The 10,000-nt window shown below is 34.8% G+C and overlaps 1 protein-coding gene across 6 annotated transcripts in view; it reads right to left on the bottom strand.

Annotated features, from left to right (window-relative positions):
• The window catches only part of LOC124426930 (hormone receptor 4-like), a 110,398-nt gene that overhangs the window by 94,401 nt on the left and 5,997 nt on the right, over positions 1-10,000 (bottom strand). The gene's annotated exons all lie outside the window — the stretch shown is intronic.

Raw genomic sequence — 10,000 nt, 5'->3', positions numbered from 1 at the left:
GGTAGTAGTTCATAAAACCTCAAACCAGATACGAACCAATCGGCCCGATCGAAGCGCGACGAAGTAAAAAGATATCTACCCTGTTTGTGCAAGCATAGTATAAGATCGCGATTTCTTTTCTTCGCTAATTTGAAAATTTCTCTTTTCATTATTTATATATCTAAATAAACGTTTCGAAAACAATGCATTCAATAATATTGATTGATCCTTTACATACATACCATATATTTAGATTGAACGAAAAGATTTCGTTCAATTGTTTCCTTTCGTATTTTATAAGAAGAAAGCGAACGAAAGAAAAAAAAAAAAAACCAAGAAAAAAGAAGAAAGAAAGAAAGAGAGGGGGAAAAGAGGGAAAAGAGAAAAAGAAAAATGAAATCAAGAGAAACGTGATTACCAAGTCGCAAATGACATGTAAATATGTGTTTTCTACCTGTGATCATAAAACCTTTGTACTTTACTTTACACAATATCTGGCAAGTTAGAAAAGAATGAATAAATTTGTTGTTGTATGTGTGTGTGTGTGTAGGTGTCTCTTGGGTTAATTACAAAGGAACGAAAAAAAGAAAAAAATAAAAAAGAAACCCCCCCCCCCAAAAAAAAAAGAAAGACAAGAAAAGGGAAAAAAAAGAAGAAACAAAAAGGCAAGGAAAATTAAAAAAAAAAAAATAAAAAAAAAAGAAAAAAAGAAAATTAACGAGGCACGATTCTAACGAGCGATATTACGTTTTCTAAGAAGGAATACGTATTATTTTGCATAATCGATTGGTATCACGGGAATTCGAGAAAACAACGATAATTTCCTGAAGTTTAAACGACTCGAAAGGGCGCGGTCTTTAACGACCATGACATTAGATCGCGTTTAACTTACATATTTATCGTCGATACCGATCGACGTTCTTCTCGACGTTTATTAAGGATATAATATATATATATATATATATATATATATATATATATATATAATATATATAAGTATGTATTATATCTATTTATGTTGTTCCGTAATTGACGGAGCTCCGGTAATCGAGCTGCATGCGTGATATGAAAATCGTGCTATCGGCGAGTGGCATCTCGCTCGAAAACAATGTGCCTCGCGTACTATTAAAATATGCGGGCTCGCAGGTGCGACGTACAAATAGATTTTCACATTCCTAACTCGAAAAAGAAAGAAAAAAAAGAGATAGAAAAGAAAAAGAGAGAGAGAGAGAGAGAGAGAGAGAGAGAGAGAGAGAGAGAGAGAGAGAGAGAGAGAGTTCCTGTTGAGTTTCGTACTAGGTGGTACCGACTAGACTGACCTGAGACATGAGAAACTAGTTTCAAAAACTAGGATATAAATATATATATATATATATATATATATATATATATATATATATATAGTTATATACCTACCATAAAATGATGTAGGAATTTTTAGATCAATTTATACATTGTTTAAATCAATTAAATAGAACTTCGTCGTTTATCGATTATAACGCGTTATATAACTAACAAATTTTTGTCATTGATCAAATCGAAATTGTTAAATTAATAACGAACTATAATTCGTCATAATAAGTAAGTAAGTAAGTAAGTAAGTAAATAAGTAAATAAGTAAATATTTATACGTTATAAACCGAGTCGTTAATCATAGTCATGATTAAATAGATAAAGTCGTATTACCTATTTCACAGGTAAGACATAAAAAGTTAAATCATTGCTTCATTTTATTCGTAGATTCAATTTATCAAGACGAAAGGCTATCTTCTTAAGGAGGTAAGAAAAAAAAAAGAATAAAAAAAAATAAAAGAAAAAATAGAAGCGAAAAAAAATGTTCATATGTTAATCCTTATTCCTATTTGCAAATACAAGTCATCGACTAATTTATATTCCCCCTTAAACAAAATGAAAAATCATTGAATCGTTTTACGACTCTATATTTCCTAACACGTACATCTCCATGTTTCTCTCTCTCTCTCTCTCTCTCTCTCTCTCTCTCTCTCTCGCTCTCTCACTCTCACTCTCTCTTTTAATATATATGTAAGTAGTTACTTATCTACGTATAGTTACATGTATTTACGTATTTATGTATTTATGTATGTATGTATGTATGTAGTTACAATGTGAGACTGATTAAGAAAGAGATAAAATGAGTGAACGGAACCGTCGAGAAAGATCCTTCTTCTAGCAAAAGAGGATCGCGCGATATCCTTTTGTCGTATAGTCGTAGGAGTTGGTTCACGAGGTGAAGGCCAATTCACGTCTGTGAGAAATACAGGGTGAAATCGTCCTCCCTCTCTCATCTCTCTTTCTCTTACTCATTCTCTTTCTATTTCTTTACCAAGTAATCTAAGCTACACCATTAAAATGCACGCACCTCTTTACACGCTCGAACGATTACGATTCATGCCACTTTCCTGTAACTTTCTTTAACGCTACCATGTATAAACTTTTCTATTATTTTACGCCTCGAGCATTATTTTCTGGAAGGTCGAAATTATTAATTCTTTTCCTTCCTCGCATTCAAAATTTTAATATTATTTTTTAAACGATTGTAAGAAAAATTTCCTTTTGTCATATTTCTTTTATTTTATCGATAACATCGATATTGTTCATTATTAACGGCACATCAGTGTTATTAATTTTTATTGAAGAAATATTCTATATTTATCTATTAACGTGATTTATCAATTTATCATATTTATTTGACGCGATACGATCGTATTTATTTTTACATATCACCAAATCAAATTGATTTCAGTCAAAATAAAATATGCAAATACTTTTCTAAATCTATTGATTTGAATGTTACGTGTACGTAGATACATACAGATACGTATGTACGTATATAAAAGATCTATAATGTTAAAAAAAAAAAAAAAAATTGATTACTCGCAAATCAAGGATATCAACGAAAAGATTAAGACGATCAAGAAATTATTATATCGATCTTCATTTCTTTAAAATTAAGCCCCTTAGAAAACGATAAAAGCGATGAAAGATTTTCAGGAAGGAAAAAGGAAACAAAAAGAGAAAAGAATGAAATAAAAAAAAAGGGTAAATAAAAAATTAGTTAAAAACGAAATAATGAAAAAAAAAAAAAAAAATATATATATATATATTTACAATAAAAATGCACAATATAATATAAGACGAAGAGACAAAGTTCATAGTACTGATTTCTCATAGTAAATAATAGTCGTTCGCATCTGAGCGAACGAAATGGAAGTGAGAGCTGTTGCGCTAGCGGCATTCGTTCGATGGTAGGTGAAAGTCCATAGACACCATAACCGTTCGTTTTACCACCACTACTAGGCACCATCACTACTACCACCACCACCACCACCACCACTACCATCATCAATAGCAACAGTAACAGTAGCAGTAGAAACTGCAGCAGTAGCATTACCACTACCACTATCACTATCACCAGCATCAACTCACCATTCTTGAGAATAGCGGTCTGTCGAGCCCAATGGCTCTGCACTCTACCTAACCAGAATGGTGAACCGAGTCCAGTCTCTTCGTGCACTGGACTCACTCCACCGGACTCGCTACACCGACTCGAAAGGTAACTCTTAGATGAGGAGGGATCCGCTAACTTACACATGATACCGCTAGTCCATAGCTATTCCGAGATACACCGTGATCTTGCGATCTCAATCGATCCGATAGAAGATCGATCATCGAATCGTCTCGAGATCATCGTTCTTTCACGATCTTTCTTTCCTTCTTTATTTATTTGTTTCTTTTCTTTTTCTTTTTCTTTCTTTCTTTTCTTTTTCTTTTTTTCTTTTTTTTTACCTTTATAACTCGTTCATTAAATGGATCCTACTTTTTTTTTCTTCTTCTTCTTTCATTTTAATTGTATCCTTTTATAAAAGAGTTAGACAGACGAAAAAACAAGTTGAAATAAATTGTATCAATGAACGTTCAGGGACTGTCTGTAATCAGATACATTTAAGAGAGAGAGAAAGAGAGAGAAATAGAAATGAAGTATTTAATCTATTAGACGAAAGCCGCTAATCTTACGCACGGTACCGCTAGTCCAAGGTTATTCGTGTCCCACTCGATGAGTACTCGTCGAGCCCATCATGGTGTCCCGCATTCTGCGGGTGCTTGCTTTTCCTTTTTACCTTTCCCCTCGTACGCATTGAAGTCACGAGGGTGAAAGTGGCCTCGAACGTTTGAATGGTTTTTTTCTTTATCCTTGTTTTTTCTTTTTCTTCTTTTCTTCTTTTCTTTCTTTTATTCTTTTCCTTTCTTGTTTTCTTTTTTTTTCTCTTTTATTTATTTATTTATTTTTTTTTTTATTTTTTTTTTTTATTTTTATTTTCTTCTTGTCAATGAACTTACGTATATAACTATCGATGATCCATCGATAATCAATAAGATCGTAATCATGATCATGATCGATATCAATAAAAATAACTAAATGCATATAGCGAGGAGTAGATAAAAAAAAAATTATAAAATCCCTTTGATGTTAAAACACTTTTTCTTCTATCGGTTAAAGCCCTCATACACGTTCTTTCCACGTTCCCATAGTCCAAGTGGAATTTCTCTTTTTTTTTTTTTCTTTTTAGGCTTTTAGGACCTCCCACGTGTAAAAACACTTTCCTCCATCGTTCTACCCCTATGGCGTTGTTCTCTCATTTTCTTCTTCTCGTTTCTCTCTGAATCCGTCGAACTCTCAAACCAATTTAACCTACCCGGTCAACCAACCAACCGTTCAATCTCTTAGCCATTTCTAATCTTTCCTTACTCTCTTACATATTATCGTTGCTTTTAGAATCGCTCGATTTAAACTAGTGCGAATGCAACGAAATCATTCGTAGTCATCGTAACTTTTTATTATTCCCGATATATAAAATTCAGGATTATATTATACCAACCTCTTATGTCTTTCGATTCGTTGACCGGGCGCGAACAGAGAACTTAACGGTTTCTGCCTCTCCCCTGTTTTATTTATGTACATACATATTGTACGTGTATATAAGTATGTATATTTCTCGAAGGAAGGGAATCTCGAGGTATAAGGATGTAAATGCATCGCTTTTGTACCGGCTTATCCGATAATTGATAGACCTATCTACTTCTCTCTCATTCTATCTCATTCTTCTTTATTCTATATCTCTCTCTATCTTTGTCTCTCTCTCTCTCTCTCTCTCTCTCTCTCTCTCTCTCTCTCTCTCTCTCTCTCTCTCTCTCTCTCTCTCTCTACATATATCCCTATCTCTTACTCTCTATCTCTCTTTAATAGCACAGATTGGCACACCTTAAAACCTATTGTTAGTCGCTTTTACTAATTCCCTTCGTCGACGATGCGAAGCTTGCGTAACGAATTGAACTTTACGAATAATTAACGAATTTCAAATAACGACGAAATTTCTCTCTCTCTCTCTCTCTCTCTCTCTTTTTATTTTTTTTTTTTTTTTATTCAGCTCATCTCTCGCGTCGATCTTTAAATATCAACGAACGTATGTACCTATTCTTTAATTAATTAAACGAACAGAGTAAACGTAATCTAACGTTACAAAATATAATCTTTAAAAAAGCGTGTTTGCTGGTCGTTCACTTAGCCCTTTCTTCTTTTTTTTCTTTTTTTTTTTTCAATTTTTCTCATAGGTATAGTAATCCGAGGACGAGTTCGTGAAGGAACGATCGATATATAAAATATAAAGCATCAATAGCCTTTAGATGGGGATCATTAAGGTCATAAGATGGCAATTAGATGAGACTTGCATCGTTCTTCGATAATGAAATACTTTCTATACGATAAAACTAATATATCATTAATAAAAGGAATATATATATATATACATATAAATATACATATATGGATGATATATATAACAAGGTATAAACATTTGTAAATATAGATATTTGCTACACGCTGTAAAAAATTAATTACACATTATACGAAATAAATAAGAAACAATAACGAAGAAAGAGAGAGAGAAAGAGAGAAAGAGGAAGAGACGAAAATTCGAGCGTGCTACGTAACGCGTTTCGGTTACGTTACGTCGAAGGAAACACGTACGTACGCATGCATACATACATATATACAATATATATATATATATAAATATATATACATACATCACATACATTTATATATCTATATATATATATATATATATATACATATAAGCACGTGTGTAGATAGGTACACATATACCTACGTAAAGAGTTTTCGAGTGTGGCGGCGCAAAGAACGAACGAACGAACGAACGTCGGTTGCGTCGAGTCAGTGACGGGGCGAGGCCAATAGAGGAGAGGAGTTGCGCTGGCTGGCGTTGGCGCAGTCAAATAGTGGGAGGACAAGCGGCAGGAGGGTGTGTAGTAGTGGTGGTAGTGGTGGTGGTGGTAGTGGTGGTGGTGGTGGTAATGGAGGTAATGGTGGGGAGAGCCGGTCGTTCGTTCGGTGGCAGCAACGGCGTGCTCGGTGTCATTGCCTCGACGCTCGGGGCGGCCAGTGACTCCATCACTGACCTAGTGCCGAGCTTTACCGACTTAATACGGAGATGGCCGAACCGTAGGCCGTCGACCTCGGCCGGCCTCCAGCGCGACACACACCGACACTCTGCGTAGCGCCCCGCTACCGTGCGCGTCGTGCGACCGTTTCGTTCCTCCTCTTCTCTCTCTCTCTCTCTCCCTCTCTCTTTCTATCACTATCTCCCTCCCTTTTCCCATCCTCCTATCCTCCCTCCCACTCTCTCTCTCTCTTTCCTAGCCACGACCGTTGCGCCCTCTCTCCTTCCTTCTTCCCGACTTCCCGTCCTCGTCCTTCTTTCCTCTACACTACTGAATTCATTGCATCTCTCTCTCTCTCTCTCTCTCTCTCTCTTTTTCATTTTCTTTTTCTTTTTCTATTTTTTTATCTCTTTTTATTCTTCTTCCTTCTTTCTCTTTTTGTTTTTTCTCTTTCTTGCTCGCTAGTTCGCTCACCACTCGTCCTCACCAATCTCTTCTAACAGATAGATAACAACGCCTGTTACTAATTGTAAATCCCTTGTAAGCTATGACTACATCTAGGATATACGGTATTTAAATGCACGGGTATGCGTGAGTCAGAACGAAGCAAAAAAAGAAGGGGAGAAAAAATAACTCGCGAAAATGGGAATCCCTTGTCGACCGGGGTCTATCCAACTTTTCATCATTATTTTCTTTATTTTTTTTTTCTTCGAACTTCGTCGATCGGGAAAAGGGGGAAGAATAGAGAGGGAAGTAAGGTGGGACGTTAAGAGGACAATAGTTAGGGTAATAACGTGTTGAACCAATTAGTAGTAGTGTCCTATCGTTCGAAAATGTAAGAGATGAATAGATGGAACGAATCGTCGAAATATCGTGATCTGAGTTTTTGATGAGGAACGAAAGAAAGATTTTTAACTTGAAATCGCAGGGGATACGGATAAAAACGTAGTTGGGAATGATAAAACGTCGTGGGATATTGATTTATCAGTCGACGACTTTTACGGGGCTTCTCTTACAGGAAATATTCTTCTATGGTATGATCTAAATATCGTATAGAGAGAGAGAGAGAGAAAGAGTGAGTTGGCTAGCTAAGAATTTTATTTCGTTTGTAAAAAAAAGTCATTTACTTCTTCCTTTTTCCTTTTTTCTTTTTTTTTTTTTCATGAAACGAATTATACATTTTCTTATTAAGGCGACGTCCAATTTGCGTCCTTGTCAAATTCTATGGATGATAAGTCATTGCGTATTGTCTCGATTCTCTCGTTTTTTTCTTTAATTTGAAAGAGTGACAGGGAGACAGGACAAAGAGAAACAGAAACAGGAAGAGAGAGAGAGAGAGAGAGAGAGAGAGAGAGAGAGAGAGAAAGAAAGAAGGGCGAGAATGTGTGCGCGTGTGAAAGAGATAGAAAAAGAAATAAGTGGTAGAGGAAATAAGTCCGTGCGCTCATGGCACGTGCGAGTCTTGGAGGTATCCACTACGTCCCTTACCTACCCCATTCGTTAGCCTGACCCATGCACGATTCTCCCAGCAGGTCGATTCGCGTCGAGCTTGGATTAACCTACATACGGTGAGGGCATTCGTGCACGACCATGTATAACGAGGTGCTCGTCGATACGAAATTAACTTGCCCTCTCTTTTTGGTTTCATCTCTTTTTTCTTTCCCATTCTCTCTCTCTCTCTCTTTTTCTTCCTTTCTCTATGTCTCTTTCTCTCTCTCTCTTTCTCTATCTCTATCTCTATCTCTATCTCTCTCATTTTCTTACTTTCGTCTAAACTTTTTCATTATTTATTCATAAAGAGTAACGCGAGAGTAATACCATAACGCTCTTTTTATTAAAGTTCTTTTTATCTTTTTTTTTTTTTTTAATGAAAATTTTTTCGAGCATACTTATGGAAAAATTATTCCAAAATAATTACTGTAATAATTATTTTATATCTATATGAATAATATATATATATATATATATGTATATTATGTCTAAAAAATATAGTTTAGGTATGACTGTACGAAAAGTAAAGAGGAGTATCCTCTCGTAAGTATAGTATGTTGTAGGTTAGATAAGGAAATAGGAAGAGTGTACTACAATGGTGAATGCGATCGACGAGTTAAAAAGAAAGCATAAAAGAGAGCGAGTGTGAGAGAGAGAAAGAAAGAGAGAGAGAGAGAGAGAGAGAGGGAAATAGAGAGAGAGAGAGAGAGAGAGACAGAGAGATAAGCAGAGAAAAAGAGAGAGAAATATGGAAGAGGATAAAGAGAAACGGCATCGAGTCGCCTCGAGCAGAAATCGATTGTTGACTCTCACCGATCGTTAGTGACGCGCTAGCGATACCGGAAATGTTAGCGCTCGCTTCCGCGTCTCTACCATGTTTTATTACAACAGACGAGACGAATTTAAGCGTACTTCCAAATATATATATATATATATATATATATATATATATATATATTGCTCCTAAACAAAAATCTATACAAATATAATTCTGACGATTCATTCTGAGCTCCATAGTTTTTATTCCTTCCCCTTCTTTATAAATTTGTCATTAAAAAATCATTCACTTTGTTTTATTTAATTTTATTTGTTATTTATTTTTTTTTTCTTTTCTTTTGTTATTATTATTATTATTATTATTATATTCTAACTATAATATAAATATTATACGAGCTCGCGTATCGTGAACTGCAGTAATAATGTATCTCGAACTGAAAAGAAACAAAGAAAGAAAAAAGAAAAAAAAAAAAAAAACAATTATTTTCGACTAATTTAAAATATATGGGGGACATTTTATAATCTCGTAGATCCACGTAAATTTAATTTGTTTGCTATAACGTTTTTTTTGTTTTTTTTTTTTTTTTTTTTTTTTTTAATTTTTGTCTTGTTTCCTTATGAAAATCATGGATCAAGTTTATCGATCAAAACGAAGAAGTATTCTATCTCTTCTTCTTTTTCCCCCTTTTCCTTTTTCTTTTCTTTTTTCATTCGTACAATCGTTCAATACTAGAATAAGATTTAATCCAACTGCGATATTATTTTCAGAACGATATTTCAATATGGCGCATCGATGAATTTTACTTTTCTTCGGTTATGCGGAATCGTTAGAACTAGTCGCGGAAAGAGACAGTGAAGAAGTGAAACTCGATCCAAGGAGAGGCACGAGAGTTAGTAAAGGCTTGCCTAGGAGAATACGTTTCTCTATCCGCTTCCTTTCCTTTCTATAGGGAGAGTAATAGTTTCTACGAGTTTCTTTCTATCCGCGTTTTTCTACAGGGTGTACGAGATATTTCATTCTAACATTCATACGCTAAAAAATCATTCCGGGATTCATTCATTATAAGTTTGTATGCCCCTTCGTAGGCTTTGTTCGTTTTGTTCTTTCTTTTTTCTTTTTTTTTTTTTTTTTTTTCTTTCCGCATATCATCACAACAAATGAAAAATAATGAATATCCTTTTGATAAGGAGCTTAGCAGTTTAGCAAGGTCAAAAATGGAACAATTAACAAACGAACGAATAAAAAAAGGAATCGAAGAAAGGTGAGTGTGGT

This window comes from Vespa crabro, chromosome 9, assembly GCF_910589235.1.
Source record: "Vespa crabro chromosome 9, iyVesCrab1.2, whole genome shotgun sequence".
NCBI classification, from domain to species: domain Eukaryota; kingdom Metazoa; phylum Arthropoda; class Insecta; order Hymenoptera; family Vespidae; genus Vespa; species Vespa crabro.
Note: the sequence above shows the minus strand (reverse complement) of the source record. Positions and strands in the feature narration are given on the sequence as shown.